Here is a 25,085-nt window from a genome sequence, read left to right as displayed (position 1 = left end):
GTGGCTTGGTCAGTTAAGCACCTGCCTTTGGCTCAGATCATGATTCTGGGGTCCTGGAATCAAGCCCCACGTCGGGCTCCTTGCTCAGTGAGGAGTCTGCTTCTCCTTTTCCTATTCCCCCTGCTTGTATTCCCTCTCTCACTGTCTCTCTTTGTCAAATAAATAAAATCTATTAAAAAAAAAAAAAAAAGTAGGAATGCCTGGGTGGCTCAGTCTGTTGAGTGTCTGCCTTCAGCTCAGGTCATGATCCCAGAATCCTGGGATCAAGTCCCACATCGGGCTCCTTGCTCAGCCGGGAGCCTGCTTCTCCCTCTGCCTGCTCTGCCTGCCACTTCCCCTGCTTGTGCATGCTGCTTTCTCTCTTACGAGTAAATAAATAAAATCTTTTAAAAAAGAAAAAAAAAGTAAACTAAAGAAAAGTAAAACTGAAGCAGTAATCAACTGACTCTTTGAAGAGAGCAACAAAATCAGTAAGCCTCTAGCCAGGCTAATGAAGGAAAAAAAAAAAAAAACCACCAGAAATTATTAGTACCAGCAGTTAAAGAGGGGACAGCACTACAGATCCCATGGACAGTAAAAGGATAATAAAGGATTATGAACAACTGTATACCCACAAATGTTACAACCTAGATGAAATGGACCAATTGCTTGAAAGATATAATATCCCAGAATTCACACAAGGAAACAAATAGATCATCTGAATACGACCATATACCTTGTAGGCCCCAGAGAGGACTTTGATTTCTCATCTATGGAATGGAGACCCGTCCATCATCTGAGCAGAAGAGTAACATATTCTGACGCGGCTTTAAAGTGATTAATCTGGACTATATTGTTTCACTTACACGTAGTTGAAAAACAGGCAAAAACTAATCCATGGTGATTGTGGCTACCTCTGTGGAGACCATGACTAGAAGGGTCATTAGGGATGGCAGGTTCCTGTCATTGAGCTATATAACTTAAGGTTTGTAGATCCTACGTTTCACCTCAATAACAAAAAACAGAGACAGAGGACCTGTGAAACAAGATACAGATCACCATGACTGCTATGCTCAAAACAGACCACAGCGGTTAAGGGTGAGAACAGTAATCCAGGCAAAAGGCAGCTGTGGCCCGGCCCAGGATGGCAGCAGCCACATGGTAAGAAGTGGTCCAACTCCGGTCACTTTAAAGGAAAGGAGAATCACAGCACCTGCTCTTAGGCTGCACGTGAGGTGTGAGACAAGGGATTAAGAATGACTCTGAAGGCCCGCGCTGGGGGGGTGGGGGGGGAGAGCGTGCGGTCCGCTGAGCATCCAACTCTAGGTTTCAGTCAGTTCAGGTCATGACCTCAAGGTTGTGAGATCAAGCCAGGCTCCGGGCTCAGCCCCTCCTGCTCATGCTCTCTCTAAATAAATAATTAAGTCTTAAAAATGGAATAAAAGCTCTTAAAAAAATAAAACAAAAAAAAAAAAACAAAAAGAATGAGACTCCAAGGGTTTTAGTCTGATTTTGTAGGACTGAGCTGTTATCAATTCAAACAGGGATGACCGGATGGAGCAGTCTGAGAAGGAAGATGAGGAATTTGGTTTGGGACATATTATTTATGAAATATGAATTAGTCATCCAAATGGAGACGTTCAAAGGCTGTTGGAATATACAAGGCTGGATTTCAGGAGAGAACGCGGTGACTGTACCAATCTGTGAGTCAAGAATGAATGGACGGCTGAGAAAGCCGTGATCTGGTGAGACGGTCAAGGAATGAGTGAACACAGAGAAATCAAGAAGTCAGAAGTCTTAGCCCCGAGGTGGCTAATATTTTTTACGGGTGGAAATGTAGAGAAAGCAGCAAAGAGCCAGGACAAAGCTGTGAGCTGAAGGAACACTGGAGAGAATACAGGCCCACGGAGGCCCAGCAAAGGAAGCCTTTCAGGGAAGAAGCGCGCTCAGTTCTGTCGAGGGAAGCTAATGGCTCAAGAGAAAAGAAGCCACGACCAGACCAGAATTTCCCAACTTGGAAGTCCTCCTGCCAAGAGCAGCACTGTGAAGTGATGAAAGCGAAAGTTCTATCAGAACGAGGTTAAGAGACACAATAAGGTGATGAATTAAAGAAAACAAGTATTAGATGATTTCTGTATTCTATTAAAAGCAGAGCAAGTAAAAATAAAAATGAATACATAAATAAATAAGCAGAGCAAAAGAGGCAGGGACGCCACTGACAGAAAAAGTGTAAGTATTTAGGCTTTTTGGGGTTTTTTTTTTAACAGATGGAAGAAAAAGTATGTTGGCATATTGATAAAGAGTATGATCCAGGAAAAAAGAGAAAGTTGGACAAGTTCTGAAAGACAGGGGGAAACATTCTAGAGCAACGTTCTTGGGTAGGAGAGAGCAAACGGGGCCACGGCATTAGGTACCAGCAGCAGCGCTGGAGAACAGCGCATGCGCGCTGACAGGCAGGCAGAGGACGCGCGTGTGCTCCTGGGCAGGTGGGAAGACGGTGTGGTGGTAGGAGTCCAGCCAGGTTCTCTTCAGGTGGCTGTGTGTCTTCACTGATGAAGAAAGCAAGGTCATCATCTCGAAGTGGCAGTGGGAGAAGAAGCATCGCCAGTTTCAGATCTGGTCAGCCGGGTGAGCGGGAAACAGGGCATGACGGCCAGGCAGCCTTACGGGCCCACTTAAATTCACGGTTAGAATTTAAAGTGAATCCCATCGGCAAGGCTGTATTTCCGTATCTTACTCACCGACCAGAGGAAGGCACAGAGGAGACCGAGCTGGACGGAACCCTGCTGGAGCTCCATGAAGATAAGGAAGCAAGAGAAGGCCCCAGAACTGCAGCACGGGCAAGAGAACATGCGCTCGTTCAGTAGAGAGGGACGAGAACACGTGAACAGTGAAAATGCCATCGGACCAGATGAACTGAACGTACCAACAAACGACGGAAGGACCACTGGAGTCGCGGTACTAGCAGCAGTGACCTTGAAAGACGGGAGACGGTCGTCAGAGAGGGAGCTATCTCTAGGAGCTGAAATGACCCAGGGGTTGCAGTAATGGAGAATGCCAAAAACCAAGGTAGGAATAGGTGGCAAAGGACGTTTAGGGCAGTGACACTACTCTACCGGACACGGTAACGGTGGACACATATTATGCATGTGTCCGAACCCACTGGATGTGCTCCAGCAAGTAACACAACTAGACTCGGGGGGATTACAGCATGTGAGTGTAGGTTTGTTGGTCGTAACATACACCGGCTCTGGCGAGGAGTACTGGTAACGGGGAAGGCAGACAGGCAGAAGCATATGGGAAATCTCTCCCCATCACTTCTTCTAAAATACTCTAAAATAGCCTTTTTCCTTTTAAAAAATATTTTGTTTTTGTAAGTAATCTCTATGCCCACACGGGGCTCCAACTTGCAACCTCAAGGTCAAGAGTTGCATGCTTCACCGACTAAGCCAGCCAGGTGCCCCCCAAGATAGTCTTTTCTAAGATTTTATTTATTTGACAAAAAGCATGCACAAGCAAGGGGAAGTGGCAGGCAGGGGGAAAGGGAGAAGCACCTGACAGAGGGCTTGATCCCAGACCTGGGCTGAAAGCAGATGCTTAACCAGCTGAGCCACCCAGGCACCACCCAAGAGAGTCTTAATTAAAAAAATAAAATAAAATAAAAATCCTAAAGTTTTTGGTCATAGATGACCATGATCATGGGACTGCTGGGAACAGGGATGGGCTAGGAAGATCCCTGGAAAGAGAGAAATAACCACGAGGCAAAGGCACTGCAAAGACCAGAGAACTGTACCTTGAAAGCACCACAAATTAACAGGACCAGAGCTAGAAAGAGTAACATTAAATAAAAAGCTAAAGTCACTGAGAACTCAGAGGCACTTCAGGGGCTGGGGCGTCAGAAGGCGACAGCGGTGCTAAGGGTGTGTGTGGGGTGATGGTCTGATGAGATTAGATTTAAGACTAGGAAGAAGGAGGGAGGGAACACGGTCTGAGCTGCAACAGAAAAGCAGCTACCACTCAGAAGCGAAGGACTGACTCAACAGTGATCCCACAAGAATAACCCAGGACCAAAGAGAAAGACTTGAGGGAATGCCAAAAGCCGTTTGTATCCCATCCCAAGATCCTGCTCCCTGGCCGCACTGTAAGCTACCGGCCACCAGATGGCGCCCATGCACAGTCCTAAAAAAAAAAAAAAAAAAAAAAAAAAAACCTGGCAAGGCAGGGAAGGTGCTGGAGGTACAGGGCCTCCCTGCCTCTGTCCCCCGGCTCCATCTCCGGGATCCTGCCCTCCCCCTCGCTGGTTCTCCCTCTCCACTGCTCTGCTTCCTGGGTCCATATTTCCTTGCTCCTTCTTCTCTCTGCTTCTTTTGGTCTCCTTTCTCTTTCTAGTTTATATGCTTCCTCACTCTCAAAAATGGAACTTTTTAAAAAATTTATATATTTTTATATTTATATATATTTTATAAGAATTTTTTATTTTTAATATATTTTTTATTTTTAAATATTTTTTTAATTTATATGTTTTTATAAGAAAAAAACCTTTTCCCTTCTTCCCATCTACTTTTCCTACTTCAAGTGCCACTTGTTTTTGGCCTTTTGCCTAGAAGTCCGGTAAAAACACAAAACAAAACACCTGACCAGTGTACACACAGGGTGAAGGAAATGGGAGCTGAATAAATATGGGCCATACTGATTTTTAAAAGGATCTGTACTGGCATAACTTACTAGAAAACAAATGATACATGATGTTTCTACTAAGTACATTGAATCAGCTCATCCTCATAAATATGCTAGAAAGCCATTACATTGTACACTTTTAAAAGATAAACTTTGATATGTAAATTAGGTCTCAATAAAGCTGTTTAAAAAACAAAACAGGGGCACCTGGGAGGCTCAGTGGGTTAAAGCCTCTGCCTTTGGCTCAGGTCATGATCCCAGGGTCCTGGGGTCAAGCCCCGCATGGGGCTCTCTGCTCAGCGGGGTGCCTGCTTCCCCCTCTTTCTCTGCCTGCCTCTCTGCCTACTTGTGATCTCTGTCAAATGAATAAATAAAATATTTTTTTTTAAAATTAAAAAAAATTTTTTTTTTAAAAAGCTTACCCCAAACTAATACATCTCCTTCAGCAACTCTCACTTACACTATAGTTTTCATAAGCAAATTTCCTTTTCCAGAAGAGAGAAATGTTACTTTTAGTACAGCCTGTCTACAAATTCTAATTCTGAATTAGCAGAATCCAGGAATCCTATTGCTTGTTTATTCATTTTGCTTTTAGTTCCAGTTTTACATGTTCTGGTCAAAACTCGGACAGGAACCAGACAGCAGAGCACAAGAACTAAAAATGATAATCCCAATAACTATCTAGAAAATACTTACTGGCGACGCGAAAAGAAGGAGCTCTTACACGTCGCGACTGAAAACCCTTTCAAGGTCCTTGCTGCTCTCGGGATAAAGACCAAAGTCCCCAGGGAAGCCTGGGAAGCCCCGAAGGCTCCGGCCGGCGCCTCCTTTCGCTCCTCTCCGTTGGCGTGACTGCGGCAGCCCACAAACCTCGCCCTCCCTCCCCTTCGGTCCTTTACTAGCTTCACTGGTCATCTCTCTCGCGTCTCCAAATCCCACCTTAGACAATTACCTCCTCCTGGAAGCTCCTGGAGCGCCTCCCTCCCTAAGTCGCAGGCCCGACGGGGCCTCTCCTCCTCCCTCTTCCAGTGAGTGTGCCGTACTGGTCCCATCACAGCACACAATGCGGTATTCAAGTGGTATCACCCCTTCTGTCTCTCCAACTTGTTCCTTATTCAAACGGTATCCTGAGTACCCAGCAGGAAGCCTAGCACATAATTAATGCTTAAAATTTGATGAATGGATGGCTGAAGAAGCCCCCCAATTATTAAATGACTTAGCCTTTTGCCACTAACCATTAACACAAAATAATAAAAATGATGTCAACAGGCTACTCATGGATTACAAAGGCAAAAACAATTGCCAAGAGCAGATACAGCCGCAGGGGTATCAGGTCCTGCGGTGATGCTCTGAATGACCTCATCCCAAGCCCAGGGCCACCTGCAGTGTCTCCCTCCTGGGGCTTTTCCCTGCTCGAAATCTGCCCCTTCTGGCTTTCAGGTCTATGCATGGAAATGGGGCCTAAATACCAAAAAACCCACTTCACTCACAGGCTTTCTAGCTCTAGTTATTGGACCACATGTTGGAAAGAAGGGGAAAAAGAAAATCTGGATCTTCTTCCACTCCTTAGAATGGGATTTCAGAGCCAAAATATAGTTCAAAGATCATTTAGTCCTCTGGTTTTCGAACTAGGCTCAGCGAATCCCCTCAGAGGTCATCCAGGGCAAAGACAACAAGGGAGAAGATCTGAGCGGGCCAAGCTTCAGGCTCCTTCATTCACTTCATCAACAAAAGCAACTCCTTAACGTACTGGGTTCCCCCACAGGACAATAAAGAGTTCCACTGCTTTGATTTATAATAAAACCACCCATTTGGCCCAATCCCCTTATTTTAAAAATGAGCAAACTGAGACTCAGAGGTAAATACTGTGGTTTCTCTGGCAACTCAATAAAGGTAAGGACTTGATTCTCCTGACTGTCTCTTCAGGATTCTTCCCATTGTGTAGAATCACCTTCCTGAAAACTCTTAAGCATTTTTACAAAGTGAGGAGTTCTGATTATACACAGACCAGTAACAAAAAGATGCAGAGGACAACCCCAGTGGAGCACTACTGTGCTACAGACAATATATTAAATAATTAATAATATATATAACATACATGCTTTCTCTAAGAATCCCAGATCTACCACTTACTTTTTCTTAAACAAATTACCTCTTGGAGACTTTCCCTTCCATAAACTATGGTAATCCCAGGAGATATAAGGGGCTTAGCAGAATGCCCTGTGCATAAGTCACAACCAACAGTAGCTATCACTACTATTCTACTCAGCCTTCACAATAACATTATGGGATTGGGACTTCTGACCTCCGAAGGTCACATGGCTAGCAAGGACAACGGCCAGATGTTGAACCCAAGTCTACTTCCATAATCAGTATTCTTTTAAGAATGTTACCCTGTTGGCCAAATCAGTGATCTCTGTGCTCCAACCTTCCTCTGAGCAAATAAAATACCAACCTGACCTACCTCACAGCAAAAAACAAAAAACAGTCAGCTAAAGAATTCTGAAAAGTCCTGTGCAGACCTAAGGTTAAGTTTCATCTGGAAAATCCTCCTATAAATAGCCTCTCACCAAAATCAGCCCTTCTTCACCCAGGGAAAACAAGAATATTGACTGAAAATGGGTCAGAATGTCACTTTTCTCTGATCTTTTGGCCCTAAGCATAACCGGAGTTAGAAATGCTTTGCTACCTCCAACACCATCCAAAAGGAAGCGGTAGATGCCTCTCTTCCCAGTGCCTCCCACATGCCCTAGTTCATCCAGGTAAAATTCATTTATTTAAGTAGACATCTATGGAACATCTATGATGCACCTAGTATTTTGCCAAGTGCTAGAGAGATTATCACGACCTGACCCTTGCCTGGCCCTTGGACAAAAGAGAACCAATCATAAAACAAGAACAAAGCAGCCTCCTGGACAGTCCTAGACCAACCACACAGCGCCGATCCTCCTGCTTCCTGTCCTCCTACTGTGCACAGTTTACCACTTGACACATGCTGCACTGGAAGCCGGAAGAACTGACTGACTGTGCCCAAGGGTGGGTTCTGGGAAGGAAATGATTGACAGTCAACCTCAGGAATCATAGGAAAGTGAACAGAGGGAAGGGTAGTCCCATCCTTTAATGCCAACATGCCCCCCGCCAGCATCTAACTCTGTTCCAGTTCACACTAGAAGGATCCAGCGCCAATTCCCGCACACTCAGGGTTCCTTTCTGCCAAAGCTCTTGAACCCGGTTTCCAATGGCTCTATCCAGCACCTCGGAGGCTGGCTCTTCTTCTGACCAGGAAAGTCTGAAATAGAACATAATCAAACCTGCCCTGCCCTTTCCCCCAACACAGCTACCATGATTCACACTTCCTCTTCCCAACAGTCCCTGAAAGGAGGGGGTCGGCAAGCTCTGTCTTCAGAGTCTGCCAGGGCCAACCATGGGGAGCACCGAGTAGAAGGGCGGAGCCAATACGCAGTACACCTGAAACTAACACCGTGCTGTGTGCTAATTATACTTCAACTTTGGAAAGTAGGATAGTATCCACAAAAGGAGACAGCTTAGTTTGATAGTAAATAGTTTAGGTTTTGTAAGACCCAAGTTGGGGTCTGTCCCAACTACTCAATTCTGCCACTTCCGCATGGAGCAGCCGTACCCAATGTGTAAGTGCTCGACATCGCTGTTTTCAACGATGTAAATCGTTGTAAATTTCTAATCGTTGTAAATTTGTAATCAATTTGATTTACAACAACAGGCAGGGGGCCTGTGGACTATTGTTTGCCCACTCCCGATCGAAAGGACAATGGGAAGAGTACATTTAAGCAGCTTCCTCCCAACCACTTCTGGTCCCGTCTTAAACCCTTGGGCTGTCCACATCTCCACTTCTTCCTTGGGGCTTCTATGGCATGACTGGGCTTTGATTATTTTCCCCAGAAGCACAAATTCATGTCTTTTCAATATGCAAACCTCAAACGTTAGGAGCCGACCTAGCACAGAAAGATTCTCCAGGTGGAAAAGGTCTGAGAGACCCTGTGACCCAACCTCCCGCTCTCTGCAGAAAGTGCCTTCCGAGTAGCCACTCCACTCCTGTTCAAACACTTGGAACAACAGACAGGACATGTCTGTCTTCCCCAGGCAATCATTCCATCTTTGGACAGCTCCTTTTCTTTCTTTCTTTCTTTTTAAGCACACTTAACCACTTCGTTACTGCCTGACCCTTTCTACTAGAATGTAGACTCCATGATGCCAGAAACGCGGCTTTTCATTTGCAGATGCTTTTTACTGCTGTCTCTTTAAACTCTGAACAGTGTCTGGTGCGTAAAGGGTATAAAATAACTGTTTTTGGAAGGAAAGAAAGAAGGAGAGAGGGACAATACATCGCTGCCTCTGGGAAGCTTCGCCCCACAGGACGGAGCGGCGCGACCCGCCAGCAGGCACATAGGCTCGGGTGGCCGTGTCTGAGGAACGAATGTATGAGTGCGCTCTCAGCTTCTCCCCTTCCTCTGGGTGGCCTCCGCCTCGCTCCCATGAGACCATCTCTCACGGAGGGGCCGGTCCTCTCACGCCTCTTCAGACAGCCCCCCCCACGCCCCGCAACACAGTGCGGCGCCCGAAGCCGCGTGGGAGTCCCGCCGTCGCGCCCACCACGCTCCCTTGCTCGACGCTTGTACTCCTCTCCCGGGCTCGGGGCTCCGAGACCAGGGACTGTGTCATCCTTATTCTCCCTTCGTGGGCGCGCGACACTGATGGAGCCAGGCAAGGAACCTTACGAATGTTTGGAAAATCAATGAAGCTGCTGGTCTGACCGTGTCCTATACTGACCAAACTACAACTAAGGAATTGTCTCCAGATCTGGCCACCGCATTCAAGGAAAGAAACCCAGACTTTATGCCAGAGGTTACAAACGCAAATGTCAAAGAGGTCAGGCCAGGAATGTCAATGAGTAACAGGGCCCGGCAGGATACTGGCTAAAAGGGGAAATCATGCTCTACTTATATCTCAATCTCTTAAATGTGGCCAACTTATTCAAAAGGGAAATAAAAAGACCACCGCTGTACAGACTCTTCTCAACACATCCTACATGTCTACAAGTGGCCATGGGAAGCAACATGCTTGGGACAAAAGGACTTCAGCAAGGGAGCCACACAATGAGAGCTGCATTTGTGGGGGGCCTGGGCAGAGGTCCCTTAAGCATTCAACTCTTGGTTTTGGCTCAGGTCGTGATCTCACCATCACGAGACAGAGCCCCACACTGGACTCCATGCAAATTCTCTGTCCCTCTGCCTCTGCTCCTCCCCACACCACGAGCTCACACTCTCTCTCTCTCTAATAAATAAAAAGATCTAAAACAAAACAAACAAACAAAAAAAGAGCTGCATTCAGAAAAGATCAGTCTAACAGGATAAACTAGGCAGCTATTGTAATAGTCAAGGCAAGAGACAGAATAAGGCCTGAACTGAGGCAGTACCAGTGGAGTAAAGGAGTCGGGCAGGATTTGAAAGATGACCTGGTTAATCCAGTTTTAATAATGAACCTAAGACTGCATGAGCTAATCTGGCAACCACACTACCAGTTTGTAGGTTCATACTGAAATTTTTTAAAAATATGTTATTTATTTATTTGACAGATAGAGATCACAAGTAGGTAGAGAGGCAGGCAGAGAGAGAGAGAGAAGCAGGCTCTCCGCTGAGCGGAAAGCCTGATGTGGGGCTCGATCCCAGGACCCTGGGATCATGACCCGAGCCAATGGCAGAGGCTTTAACCCACTGAGCCACCCAGGCACCCCTGAATATTTTTTTTAAGATTTTATTTATTTATTTGACAGAGAGAGATCACAAGTAGGCAGAGAGGCAGGCAGTGGGGGAGGGGGAAGCAGGCTCCCTGCTGAGCAGAGAGCCCGATGTGGGGCTCGATGTGGGGCTTGATCCCAGGACCCTGGGATTATGACCTGAGCTGAAGGCAGAGGCTTTAACCCACTGAGTCACCCAGGTGCCTCTATGCTGAATTTAAAAAAAAAAATAAACTGCTATTAAGTCTAATTAATTTTAATAACCTAAATGTAGGACGTATTTCTTATATCTTTTATAGGCAGTATGATACAAGGATTAAAGATTACAGACACTGGAGCTAGACAGCCTAAATTCAAACTCTGATTTTGCCATTTACTAGCTGTGTGATCTCAGATAAGTTACGTGACTTCTCTGTGCTTCAATACCTACCTTTGAGGGTTACTGAAAGTGCAAATGAGTTAATACATGACGTGCTTAGACTAGTACCCCGTCCATCTTAAGTGCCATATCAGTTATAGCTTAATTTATTAACCATTTTTCACATTTCAACCACTTGAAAGACAGCTTCAATCAATAGTTCCAATTCTCTAAATACTTCTACACATTCCAGCTTGCAAATATACACGGCAAATATGACAGGCATATCTTTTCTGTATCTGACGCTTATGTCCAAACTGTTAAAATGTAACAAACAACAGCCGTCCGGAACGCCACTGAAAACAGCCCCTCTTGGTAAACATTGATCCATTATTAATACTTATAAATACCTACTAGGTAACCCTGCCCAAATTTCTGTCTTGGGATCACATGAGAAAGTGTTAAATGCCTAACTGTAGTACTAACATCACAGTATCTCCGTAGCATATTTCAGACCATCTAGCCTAGAATCCTTGCAAAAATGAATTGTCCTGATATACATCAAAACGTTATATGTAGTAATCATCTATGGTTGGTTTGATTTTTTTTTCCTATTATTTATCTTTATTTTCTTTATTTCTACAACTTGTCCTGATGCTACAGCTTAAATAAAAACAAGGCACAGCATGGGCACCGGGGTGGCTCAGTTGGTTAAACAACTGCCTTCAGCTCAGGTCATGATCCCAGTGTCCTAGAATCAAGTCCCATGTCGGGTTCCCTGCTCCGAGGGGCGTCTGCTTCTCCCTCTGCCCCTCCCCAGCTCATTCTCTCAATCTCTCTCTCCCAAATAAATAAATAAAATCTTTAAAAAAAAAAAAAAAAGAAAGAAAGACAAGGCAGAGCTTAAAGAAAACAAAGAACTGTTATCAGTTAGCACGGCTTACTTAGGGAACACAAGTGGCTTCTAGGGGACACTGTGTTTTCATCCTCTGCTCAGTCAGTTTTAGAATTTCACCAGGGATTACTATCACGTGTCCACTGATGCCCTCGAACTCATGTGACCTAAAGGTTAAGTCCAGAGAAATCAAACATTTCTACAGGGAGAATCAGAATTTGACTCTACCTTCAAAATATGTCCAGAATCCATTGCTTTCTGGCTACACATCCTAGGACCCTAATCCAAGCCATCATCCCTCCCCTAGACTACTGATCAGGGCAGGACCTTCCTAACCGGCCTGTCTTACGTCACCCGGCCTGCCTTGCCCTCCCCTTCCCTCTGACCCCCCCACCCCCCGCAACCGCCCCGCCAGTCTGTTCTCCCACAGCAACCAGACAAAGCCTTTCAAAAGAGAAGTCAGCTCATTCACCCTCTGCTCTGACTCTCCAGGGCATCCCCCATCTCACTTAGAACAAAACACGCTCCAGGGGTCCTACCTGGGCCCTAAGCAGCAACCTGACCTGGGCCCCACTGCTTGGCTGCTCTTCCTCCGACGACTCTTTCCCTCCCACTCCACTCCAGCCACACAGGCTCCTTGTCAAGGCCAAGTTACACTCACACCTCGGGGCTCTTAAACCTGCTGTTCCTCTGCCTAGGATGCATTTCTCCCAGATACCCCTGGCTGGATCTCTCCCCTCTTTCAGACCTTGGCTGAAACTATCACCTCATCAGAGGCCTTCCCTGATCTCCTTACGTCAAGGAGCAGCCCCCAGGCTCCCTTATCCCTTGGCCACCTTACCCCACTTTTGTCCTTCTGAGCACATATCACCTAGCGGACATCATTTCTCTACTCACCTGTTTGTTTCTACCTAGTTATTTATTTTCTTTTTTCATGTTTCTACCCTTCAGTATAGAATCCTTGAGAACAAGGACTTTGCCTGGTTTGTTTAGTGCTACATTATTGTTTTGTTTAGAGCTGTTTAGCTCCAAAAATTGTGCTAGGCATGGAGTAAGTGGTCATTGTGTATCACTAGAACATAAGCCCGGGACGTAACAAAGTACTCTATGAACAACAGGAAGGTGGAGTAAGTTTTGTCAAAGAAAATGACTACCTGCCCTGTCAAATTCAGCAAGGTTATTAAAAACCACTGGTGCTTCTTCTTCTTTTTTTTTTTTTAAAAGATTTTATTTATTTATTTGACAGAGAGAGATCACAAGTAGACAGAGCAGCAGGCAGAGAGAGAGAGAGGGAAGCAGTCTCCCCGCTGAGCAGAGAGCCCGATGCGGGACTCGATCCCAGGACCCGGAGATCATGACCGGAGCTGAAGGCAACGGCTTAACCTACTGAGCTACCCAGGCGCCCCACCACTGGTGCTTCTTAACTACAGAGAACAAACTGCTGCTGGAGAGGAGGTGGGCAGGGGATGGGCAGTAAGGAGGGCTCTTGTGGTGAGCACTGGGTGTTGTATGTAAGTGATGAATCACTAAATTCTACCCCTGAAACTAATATTACACTACATATTAACAAAGTAGAATCTACCTAAAAGCTTGAAACGTAAAAACACACGTACAAACAAAACCACAAGACACCGGTGCTCCAATAAAAAGAGACTGTGATACCATCAGAAAGATCAATGAACAATGAATGCCGGCTGCCACACCACCCGACCAGAACGAGTTTCCTAACCCAGTCCCCTGAGATAGGAAAAATGCTCTAGGGAAAGGAACAGAACAAGAATCCTGAACCAATTTTTTTTAAACGTTTTTATTTATTTATTTGGGAGAGAGAACAAGCAGAGGGGAGAGTCAGAGCGAGAGGGAGAAGCAGGCTCCCCACTGAGCACAGAGCCTGACATGGGACTTAATCCCAGGACCGGGAGATCATGACCTGAGCCAAAGGCAGACACTTACTTAACTGAGCCACCCAGACACGCCAAGAATCGTGAGCCAAGTAACAGGACAAGAGTTTGCCTCGAAGTTTCCCACCCCCTTAATAAGAGCCTGAGCTATGTGTGATGTACCCCCTTTCCTGGGAGGGGTCACCCTGAGAGTGAGAGCTCCTGCTGAGATTCCTTTCCCACATCCTGTTCTGTCACTGCTCTGTCTAGAAGCAGGTCCCAGACTCAGTCTGCAGCCTCCCCAGGGCTTTCCCTTTCCAGAGAACCTTCTTCTAGCCCTTCTCCAGCTACCACTGATGACCTAGACCCCTCCTTTGGCCACGCAAGTGTGAGCTCCTTCTACTTCCATACTGCACTCTGCCTTGGGCAGCACAAACCAATAAAATAAAAGTAAATAAATAACCAACTAAATAACTAGCGTGCAGAACCCAGAAGGGCCAGGAAAAGGAGCTAGCTGTCAACCACAAGGGGTGTTTGTTTATTTTGCTTTGCTTTTTTTTTTTTTTAAAGATTTTATTTATTTATTTGACAGACAGAGATCACAAGCAGGCAGAGAGGCAGGCAGAGAGAGAGAGGAGGAAGCAGGCTCCCTGCTGAGCAGAGAGCCCAATGCGGGACTCGATCCCAGGACCCTGAGATCATGACCTGAGCCGAAGGCAGAGGCTTTAACCCACTGAGCCACCCAGGCGCCCTTTGCTTTGCTTTTTAAAGATTAAGTCAGTTACTGTCTCAACCAAAAAAAAGTAACTTTCTCAAAAGAGAAACATTCCAGTACAATGAAAAGAACCCAGGGTGAAATCCAGTCCTCCCCTTCACTCCTTGTGTGAAATTTAAAGGAAAGCTCTTACCTGTAGCATCGGTGTAGATACTAAGGTAGATAATGCAAGTCGAACAGGACTGTGCCTGGCGCACAGTAAGCATCCAGAAAGTGCGAGCCAGGCCTATTTCTGAAAGCTGTTGACTAAATGCTAGGATTTTTTTTACCTTGGGTAGGTTGGCTGGTTGGCTGATTACATTAGCAAACACATGAAGGGGGCCGCCTGGGTGGCTCAGTCGGCTCAAGTGTCTGCCTCCAGCTCAGGTCATGATCTCGGGGTCCTGGGATGGAGCCCCACGTCAGGCTCCCTGCTCAGCACAGAGTTTGCTTGCCCCTCTCCCTCTGCGCCTTCCCCAAACTTGGGTTCTCTCTCCCTCAAATGAACAAATAAAATCTTAAAAAAAAAAAAAAAATTAAGTACTTAGCACAGTGTTTAGTTCATCAACAAGTATTAACTTTCCTCCGTCTCCTGCAGCGGTGCGGGAACTACGGAGACTTCAGGCACCATGCGATTCCATCGGGATGGCCAGGCTTCACTGTACCATATACTTACCATTTAGGTAATGTAAGCTTTCTGTTCATGCCTCTGGGGGCTCCCCTGGTGCTCGCTGTCTTGGAAACAGGCACTTGCTATCTTTCAATGGCAGCTGCCTTCTGACCTGGGCAGAATATAAACAGAAAGCAAGACATCGGTAAAGCGGGAACTGTACCAAGAGCGAGCCTAAGGGAGAGGTGATTTCCCTTTTCCTTTCAGATGGTCTCAAGGCTGACCGCACTTTCTTAAGTGACTTAAGTGGACTGCCTCCACAGTCCCCCAAAGTCTAAAACTCATGACATCTTACAGCTTGGGAGGGATCTCAGAAATCAACTAATTAAATACCCTCAATTTAAGGAAAAAAACTGAAATTTGGAAAGGGTGAGTCACACAACTGCTTAGAGCTAAAGCCAGGATTCCACTAAAAATATGATGTTCTAGAAGATGGGTAAGGAGAAAAACCCAAACATCTGTGGAGTACCTACCACACCCTAAGTAATATGTTTTATATTTTATACAAGACAATAATACAATAATATCACCCTCTAAGAAAGAATCTAAATTTCAAGAAGTCCGTGATTTGTCCAAGGTCTTACCGCTTGCTAATAAATGGCCGTCAGGATTTAAACTGATGCCTGTCTGACAAAAAAGCCCCTTCACCAGGCTGACTCTCGTCGGGCTGCCTTCTAGATGTGGTCCTTCAAAAGGCCCTTGAACCACCCAGTATCAATTAGAACCAAGTAGAGCTTCTCTGTCTGCAAATTACCCTCTAGTTTTAAAACGAGCGTTCTGCCAGACCCAAAAGACTTACTTACTAACCCACGGATTATTACCCCTAAAGTTTCAGAAGAATTACTGGAGGTAGAAGATCTGGGGCAAACTTCTGTCTATCTTTATCTTGCCAAAGAAAGGAAAGATACCTTCTACACTGGAAGTAAAGCTTTTATACTTGGATCTTAAACACAAACTAACCCCCTTCTTTCATCGGGACTGCACATCCCACAGACTACCTTGTGATCTCTTTCCGAGGCTGCTGGTTCCTTTAGTCTGACTCCCACACCCCCACTACCAACCCCGTAACACACGGCAGAGTTCATCCCTGGCCTCTGTGCTCCTAGAGAGTGAGAAGGCTGAAAACAGAGAGATAACTGAGTGATAGCTTTTTCAAATGGCTTTAAAAGAAACATGAGGGGGCCACCTGGTTGGCTCAGTTGGTTGAGCATCCAAGTCTTGGTTTCGGCTCAGATCATGATCTCCGGGTTGTGAGATCGAGTCCCCCATCAGGATCCTCATTGATCTTTTCTCTCCCACTGCCCCTCCCCACCCTTGCACATGCTCGCTCTCTCAAATAAATAAAAAACTAAATCTTTAAAAGAAAGAGGAGAGCCTGAAGCCTCAAGCCAGTAAGACCAGAACAAAAAAGAATGAGTGACAGGCAATAAAAATAGAAAAGTAGGAAAAAGGATCTACACCAGAGTCAGCACCCAAGGGATGGCCTGAGTGGATGTGGATTAAGTTTTAGCCTCCCCCCCACACACTTTTTAAAAAGTCAGTCTAAGTACACCATGTATAATTGCTATTTCAATCTGCTTTGTCTCCACGCGGCCCAACAATGACAGCAGCACCACTGCTGAGAGCTGCTGTCCCCACCGCCTCCTGCCACATTTCCCGGCAAGCTACTAAAGCCCAGGGGGCTATTCCTTTCAAAAGAGGAAAGAATGCGCTGCCCAGAATCAAACAGACAGGAACTCCCGATGATCTGGATTTATTTTCAACTGTCTACATTCTCTCCTTATTTCTAAGGGATGAAAGCAAGCAGCAAACAAGTTCTTTCCTTTGCTTCTGAATGTCATTTATTTCTTGCAGCCTTGGCGTACTGGCCTTCTGTCCCCAGAACAAGACGATGACTGTAGACTCCTCAGACGCTGCGGTGCTGCGACCCACCCCGCGAGACCCGCCCATACCACTTCCCTCTGGTACCCCTTCTGCGGTTTCTCGTTGTTTACTTTTGCTAAAGACAGTGGTGGCAGTCTGTGTATGTGGGTAGTGTCTATCTGTCTGTCTGTCTAGAAGCAGAGATGAAAGGACCCTTACAGTTCATGGACAGTCCAGCTGCCTCATGTGCCAGAGGAGAAAGTGAGTCCCGCCTCTCTAAGTGAGAAGACACTTGGCCAAGGTTGCGAAGCAAGTTAAAATGAACGAAGCAAGTTAAAATGAACGAGGCTGAGTTCACCTGAGCTCATACGCTGCACTGAACAAAATGCGACCAATTACCCTTATCTGACTGGTATGGACTGAAAGTCTCTTAAATATGTATCACGTTTGCTCCCAAAACACTTTGATAATGGATAAAAATGCTATTAGATAATTCTGGCTCCAGTATGATCCTCCAACAGGTAACAACGATAAACTCTGGATAAAATGTAGAAAACTATCTGAAGTGAACAAAGGCTGGCAGACCTAGGAGAGGAGTCAAAAACTGGGAGAAGGGGTTGGGACATGACAGTTCCCCGGGTGCGGAGTTTCATCAGAGGGCTGACGGGTGGCACAGCCAATCAAAAAAACAAACCCCAGGCTTTCTCTCTGGAGGAACCACAGACAGAGTCCAGAGCAGCCACAGGTAAGAGGAAATAAGAAAGAGGAGGGCCAGAGAAGCGAAGTCCCAGGCGCTCTGTGTGAACTCCATCCAAACCTCTAGCTGAGCCCGGAACCGTACACGTGCAGGCAGAACCCCAGCACTTCAGCCAAGGACAGAAGCACTGAACTAAGGTTTAAGCACACACCTCCCTCTCCACAGGGGAGACAGACCCTGCAGATGTAACCGTCTGCTAAAATAAAAACATCACCAGAAATCAGGGTCTCCCCAGCATAACATCCACACGCATTCCTGTTCGGGCTACAGTCCCAGATCACATGAAGAATTAGAGAAACTACATCCATTCGCAAGGAAAAAAGATCATTAGCAGAGGGCAACTCCAAGATGATCCAAATACGGGAATTACCAGACAAGGATATTAAAAAGCAGCAATTACAGCTAAGCAGAGGAAGTGAAAACATTTTTATCTGAAATGTGGCAATTTCAGAACAGAAATGTAGTACCTGAAACAGCCACACGAAATCCTTTGAATGGGCTTAAGAACAGGTTGGTGATGGCAGAGAAAAGAATCCGTGATATCTGCGGATCAAGAGAAATTATCCAAACTGAAAAACTCTGGGTTATCCACAGTCTCTAGAAGAAACACCCCTCAGCCCTTCACCGGAGTGTACACAGTGACACCTTGACTTTCTGTCACCAGAGAGAACCAGACTAACTAAGGATCACGCAGACACTACGACCCTGTAATTCTGCTGCAGCAGGTCACCCTCTTACCAACACAGTCACTTTTTGAGCTCTTCCAAATGTGAGCCAGGAGCCAAGATGAAGGTGGAAAATGAGAGGGCAGGATACTATCCCAAGTCCTAGGAGTCCAACCTGGTGGCCCACTTGTGTCTGCTGAGAAGCAGAAAGTGAGGAGACAATCATTTTTTCCGCTAGAATTGTTGAGGAAGCATTCTCAGGAGTGTTCAGGAAAAAAAAGCGAGGAGGGATTTTATGTTTTTTCTGCCCTTTGCAATCTCTTCACTGAAGAGCCAACCCGTAAACAGGCTGACAGCAGGACAGAGTGAGCCCCGTTACTGGGTCTGGGGCTGAAAAGTGGCAGCAGCTTGGGGAGAGCCAACCTAGCGCCACCCACGTTGGTAGAAGCAGCTCAACCTGAACGCCATCCCCGACCAGCATCCCACACTCAAGTCACTTCATGCTGGAGTTCAAGACTAGGGGAAAAACACAGGCTGCAGGAGACCAGTCTGAAAGCCCTGCTTTTTTCTCAATGCCCACTCCGCCCCATCCCACCTGCCTACCTGCCCACGATGGGGCAGAATCCGGAGCAAGTGGGAAACTGGGGAAAGGGTGAGGAGCCTGGAATAGGGAGTTCACAGACACCTGACACACTGTCAAGTTCACCCCAGTCTTTTATACTCACCTGGGTCTCCGTTTCATCAGTCAAACAAAACACTCGAGATGAAATGATACTTAAGGGCCTTTCCAATAGTAACATGTATGAATCTTTAACATGCTATCTTCATGTGTCCTTGAAGAAATTATAAATAGGCCCCAAAGGCAAAAGTGGTGACATTCCAAGTCAATGACTTATTAGAATACCTCAGGGTTATACGATTATTCATTGTTAAAGAATAAATTAACAGTCTTGTTATTAATTCTTAAATTTCACATTAATAACAGATATCAATACCTATCTATGATAGAGGTCTGCTAAAATAATGTTCAATTTGGGGCCCCTGGGTGGTGCAGTCGGTCAAGCGTCCGACTCTTGGTTTAGGCTCAGGTACATGATCTCAGGGTCATGAGATCAAGCCCTGTGTCAGGCTCCACACTCAGCACAGAGCCTGCTTGACTTTCTCTCTCCCTCTGCCCCTCTCCACCACTCACATATTCTTTCTCAAATAAATAAATAAACGTTTAAAATAATAATAATGTCTGACTCTCCCAGGATAACTCTTTTATCCATGTAACTCTTGGGAGGAGAAGGCAGATACTCTTATCCCCCACATGACAGATGAGCAAACAGATTAAGACCGGGAACTCTTTTATCGTAACAGAGACAGGACTAGAATCCAGTAATCCCATTTCCAAGCTTCACCAAAGAAACCAAAGCAAGCTTACCAAAGAAGCTTCACCTAACAAAGAACCCAGAGTATAAACGAGATTAAAATTAGAAAGAAAGGATTTAAGAACTTTCAAACACTTTGGAACCACTTATTAATAAACAATTGATAAGACTAGCTTGTGATTAGGGCATCTATTTAGAAGCAGGCCCTCAAGGACCGCCACCTGCCCGCCGTTTCCTTTTCCAACAAGTAGGCTATAATTGAGACTAGGCTTCCTTGCAATTAGCCCGTGTCTGTGGGGCTTAGCAATAGAACCACATGTCTAAAATTGTTGGGTTTAGACCTGCTTTAGAAAGCTGGCTGAATCAGAAGAACACGCTGGCTCCTTTTCACTCCTAGGAGTCTTTAATTTGGCTATCGAGGGGCCACAAGGATTAGGGCAGGTAATGGCAAATGTAAACAGCAAGTCACAACCGCAGCCTAAGGAGTAAGAAACCGAGAAAGTGCTTTTATTACCCAATTTAATCTTCACAGGGGCCCCCTCAGGTAAATACCAACATGATTATTTTATAAATGAGGAAGAAATAAAGAGTAAGTCCCGTAGCTGGTATGTGGACTCCCACCTAGGTATTTCTGACCCACAATTTGCTTTCTTCTCTCCATTAAACCACCTCCCCAAGGACTCTTTGAGCTCTGACCCTCAAGAAAGCCAGTCCTGATCCACATCCCAAATATCACAAACGGACAAGAGGCTGATGGGTAGCTTGTGCATTCTTTCACTCAGTCACGTACTCACACAGGTGCTGACTGGCTACCGGGCATCACGCTCTGAGGTGAGCACCGGGGATAAAGCGGGGAGTGGGAAGAGAACTGTCTTCACGCCGTTTACTGGGCAGTCCGGCGAGGAAACGCTGATTAAAGAATCACACGAGTAAATTAACAGAAGGTGACCCATTCACAGAGAGGTCTAAGAGGCTGCCACGAGTTGTCAGGACATTTCTAAGTAGAAGAGGGAGCACAGGGAACCCCAGGCGCTAACTGGATGACGACAAAGCGGGGACAAGCAGACGCATGACCGGAGACGAGGATGGAGACTTGGAGAGAGCCACACAAGGCACTTGGAGACCAAATCACGGATTTGGGTCCTGATCCAGAGCTACAGAATGTCCTTTAAGTGCTAAGTAGGGGTAAAGTGTGTACATTCCAAAAAGGTCATTTCAGCTTCAGTATGGACCACAGATGGAAGGAGAGGAGAATGGTGCCTAGATGCAGCGGGAGGCCAGCTCCCGGGCCAGGAGGCACAGTGCGGTAAGAGCGAACCGCATGTGGGGGTACCCGGCACCTACTATGGCCCCAGGCCCCATTCTGGGCACTTTGAAGGAATTCACTAAATCCTTCCAACAGCTCTATGAAACATACCATTATCCCCGTCTTATAAAAGAGAAGTCAAGTAATTTACCGGTGCGACATACCCACTTCGGGTGCTCACTTCCCTCATGATCAGTCCCTGGCAAACATCTTTCATTCACTTGCCCCCACTGGAGTCTTCAACTAATTAAACTTCTTCTCACTAAACCAAACTAACCACTTCTCCAGGCCCACACCAAAGCAGCTAAGTTACCAACTAAGCTGTGTCTCTAGAGAAAATACCAACTACTGATTGGCATCAACTTAAAAAATTTTAAGTAGGCTCCATGCCCATTGTGGGGCTTGAACCCATGACCCTAAGATCAAGAGTCACATTCTCTACCAACTGAGCCAGCCAGGTGCCCGCATTTTAAATTTATCACCACAAATCTCAAACACAACCCTCCACGCTGCCAGCAATCCTACAACATTTCCCTTGCTAGGTTCACTCTGCCACCCCCCCCAAAATAACTCCTGCACATCTTTTTCTTTCTCAATAAACCTCCAGCCCCTATCAGCTAAATAATTCTGTCCCCAAGAAGCCACACTCAGACCAGTCATCTCCTAACTCCAAGTCTAACTACACACCAGCATTCTGCTTTCCCTTTTGTTACAATGAAAAGGCTTTGCTGATACATGACATATAACTTTTCATGTGTACGATGGATCAGATTCCCTCTCATCTTCAGAAGCAATGTCCCCCGCTAGCTTACGTCATTTTTCTCCTGTGCAGATTCTCAAATGCCCCTACCCAACAAGCATGCGGTACACAGGCTAGCCCTGGCCCGCAGAGTCCTACCAGTGGGAGTACGGAACTGAGACAGGCACCTGGGCATCTGGGAAGCAAGCTGACCAGGCAGTGACATCCAAGCACAGGCACCGAGGACCTCTCAGACAGGGTCTGGACCAGTGAGGGTCTGATCAACTCACACAGTGCATCGCACGGGAAGTGAGTTACAGACAAAATGCACACAGTAGTCCCACATGTAGGTCCCAGACTGGAAAAAATTAACTGGCCCTGCAGCACCTATAGCTTGAGAAGCCACATTCTAGAACAGTGCTTCTCAAACTTGAAAGTGCACCCAAATCAGCTGGGGGTCGCCCTGAAGTGCAGACTCGGACTCTGTAGGTCTGGAATGGGGCCCGAGGGTCCGTATTTCTAACAGGTTCCCAGATTAATCCAGAGGCCACATTTGGAAAGCGAGATTCTAGAATTTCTCATCTTAAATGAAACAAGATGGGATCGGGAGGGAGACAAACCATAAGACACTCTTAATCTCACAAAACAAACTGAGGGTTGCTGCGGGGAGGGAGGGTGTCAGAAGGTGGCTGGGTGATGGACACTGGGGAGGGTATGTGCTATGGTGAGTGCTGGGAAGTATGTAAGCCTGATGATTCACAGACCTGTATCATGGGGCAAATAATACATTATATGGTAATAAAAATAATTAATTAAAAAAAAAACAGAAACTGGGGCGCCTGGGTGGCTCAGTGGGTTAAAGCCTCTGCCTTTGGCTCAGGTCATGATCCCAGGGTCCTGGGATCGAGCCCCGCATCAGACTCTCTGCTCAGCAGGGAGCCTGCTTCCCCCTCTCTCAATGCCTGCCTGTCTGCCTACTTGTGATCTCTGTCAAATAAATAAATAAAATCTTAAAAAAAACAAACAAACAAACAATAAACTCTCCCTTGATCTCACACCTCCTTCCAGCTGGGCCAGCCCCCGTGTCTCTGCTTCTTCTCACAGCAAAACCGAGTGGTCTCTGCTCTCCACTTCCGCACCCCTCATTCTCAGTTCACGCCAATCAGCCTCCTGTCCTCAACGCTCCTCAAAACCTGTTCATCAGGGCCAAGGGCCTCAACACTGCCAAATTCTATGTGGTCTCTTCCTTACCCACCAAATGGCATCTAACACAAATAATCACTCTTTCTCCATTGAAACCCTTTCTTCCTTCCTTGGTTCCAGGATATCACACTTTCTTGATCTTCCTAGCCCACGGGTCAGCCTCAGTCCACCCTGCTTTCTCCTCTACTTGGCCAGAGACAGTCCCGGGGCCTCTCTTCTTTACCGGTACCCTCCCTCCTTTGGGCAATCTCCTCCAGTCCCATGATTTTTAGTATCAATGACCTCCAAATTTTTATCTCCGGCAATGACCTCCTTGAATTCCAGAAGCATATCGGACAGCCTTCCTGACTTCTCTACCTGGATGTGTAACCGATAGCCCATATCCATATCTTCTCAGACTCTGGATGGTATTTACCCCCCACCCCCCTTTCCCCAAACTCATTTCTCTTTACATCTTCCCCCAATTCACAAAACCGCCATTCACCCAACTGCCCAGGCCAAACACCCCATCACGCCGGGTGTCTCTTTCCCTAACATCCCACCTGCAACCCCATCAGCAGGTCCCATCAAGTCCACTTCCAAATTTTCTTGAACCTATCCCCCTGCTTTCTACATCCCCAATTAGGCACCCTGGTCCAAGCTACTGGACTTGCCCCCTACCTACTCCAACAGCCTTGTTAAGTCTCCCTGCTACCAACTCTCCCCTATATATACGGCACTCTCCGGATAGCAGCAAATTAAATTTATAAACATTTAATCAGAGTCTTGATCGATATAGACTATATCTGCTATAGTCAAGACTCTATTCTGCTTAAAAACAACATAACAAAACACCTCTCACAGCTTTCCCTCTCACTTAGAATAATCTAAAATCCTCACCAGAGTCTACAAGGCCCCGTGGGACACAGCCCTTACCTACGTCTCTGACCTCATCTCCTACCAGGTCCCTCCCCACTTCCCGCTTCTTGCACCCAGTGTTCATTCCAGCCTTGGGGACCTTGCACGAGCTGTTCCCTCTTCCCTCTGTACAGCTGGCTCCTTTTGGTCACTGAAGGGTCAGCTTAAATTCTACCACCTCTGTGAAGACTTGACCAGACAATGTAAGGTTGCTCTCCACCTGTAACATATCACACGGGTTCATGTGCACCTGCAGCACTTAACCTTATCTGGTATTTTGTTTACTGTCTTATTGTTCGTCTCTTCCTCCCCACCCCTACCCTCACCTTCTACCTCATCACTACATCCCCCGGGTTTTCCATCTAGAACCGGGCCTGGCTGACAATAACTAGAGGGGTCTGGAGCACAGGGGAGCAATCCAGGCTCCAATACATAAACTTATGAGTCACGTCCAGAGGTGTGGTTACTAAAGCCGATGGGACGGATGAGATCACCGAGGCAGAGTGTCGACTCTGAGCAGAGAGGAGGGCCTGGGACAGGAGAATACCTCATAGCTGTAGAATGGATGAGCCTACAAACACAGCCCAGAAGTAGGAGGAAGAATAGGACAGTGTTACGTCACCAAAGCCAAGACAAGAGAGTGTTTCTGGAAGGAAGGCGTGGTCAACAGCATCAACTTCACTGAGAAAATGACCAAAAAAAAAAACCAAAAACAAAAACAATCTGTTGAATTCGGCCTCACGGAGGTCATGAGTGACCTTACTGAGAGGTGTACAATGAAGTGCCAGAAAGCTGCCTGGGACAGGCTAGGTGGAGGGAGGCAGCGAGTGCGGACAGCTACTCAGAGAAGTCCGGCTATTTCAAGGGAAGATGACGGATTCGAGAGAATGCGGGGTGGAGGACACCTGGTTTCGTCTGTTTCTGCTTAAAGGGGGCACTTGCCTCACGTACGAGAGGCAAGTAAGTCCTGGTGGCTGCAAGTCACCCAAAGGCTTCGAGCCTTTTTCCTCAGCTTAGAATTCCACTCGCCTTGGACTGATTCCCAAATGTGCAGAGTAACAATCTGGAAGCCCTTTTTCACGCGTGTTATCTCCTCTTCCTCACTACCCCAGGAGATAAAAATGCCCTTCTCTACACTTTCCCTTGGTGCATCAGGAACAGAAGACGTACGTGGCTGTTTATTACTGGAGGGCCTGGGTTTAGGTTTGCTCTGCCCTTTTAATTTCAAGATACATTTTGGGGGAGTCATCATTATTTCTACCCTCAGCAAGAAATTTCTTTCCATATATATACATG

General features: G+C 46.4%; 1 protein-coding gene across 4 annotated transcripts in view; it reads right to left on the bottom strand.

Annotated features, from left to right (window-relative positions):
• The window catches only part of LUZP1 (leucine zipper protein 1), a 102,065-nt gene that overhangs the window by 16,161 nt on the left and 60,819 nt on the right, over positions 1-25,085 (bottom strand). For all 4 annotated transcript variants that reach the window (XM_032303217.1, XM_032303218.1, XM_032303216.1 and 1 more), the window contains one exon: positions 14,993-15,098. The gene's annotated coding sequence lies outside the window, so the exon portion shown is untranslated. The remainder of the gene's footprint in view (positions 1-14,992; positions 15,099-25,085) is intronic.

Source organism: Mustela erminea, chromosome 10, assembly GCF_009829155.1.
Source record: "Mustela erminea isolate mMusErm1 chromosome 10, mMusErm1.Pri, whole genome shotgun sequence".
Lineage (NCBI taxonomy): Eukaryota > Metazoa > Chordata > Mammalia > Carnivora > Mustelidae > Mustela > Mustela erminea.
The sequence above is the reverse complement of the archived record's forward strand: the minus strand, read 5'-3'. Positions and strand labels throughout refer to the sequence as shown.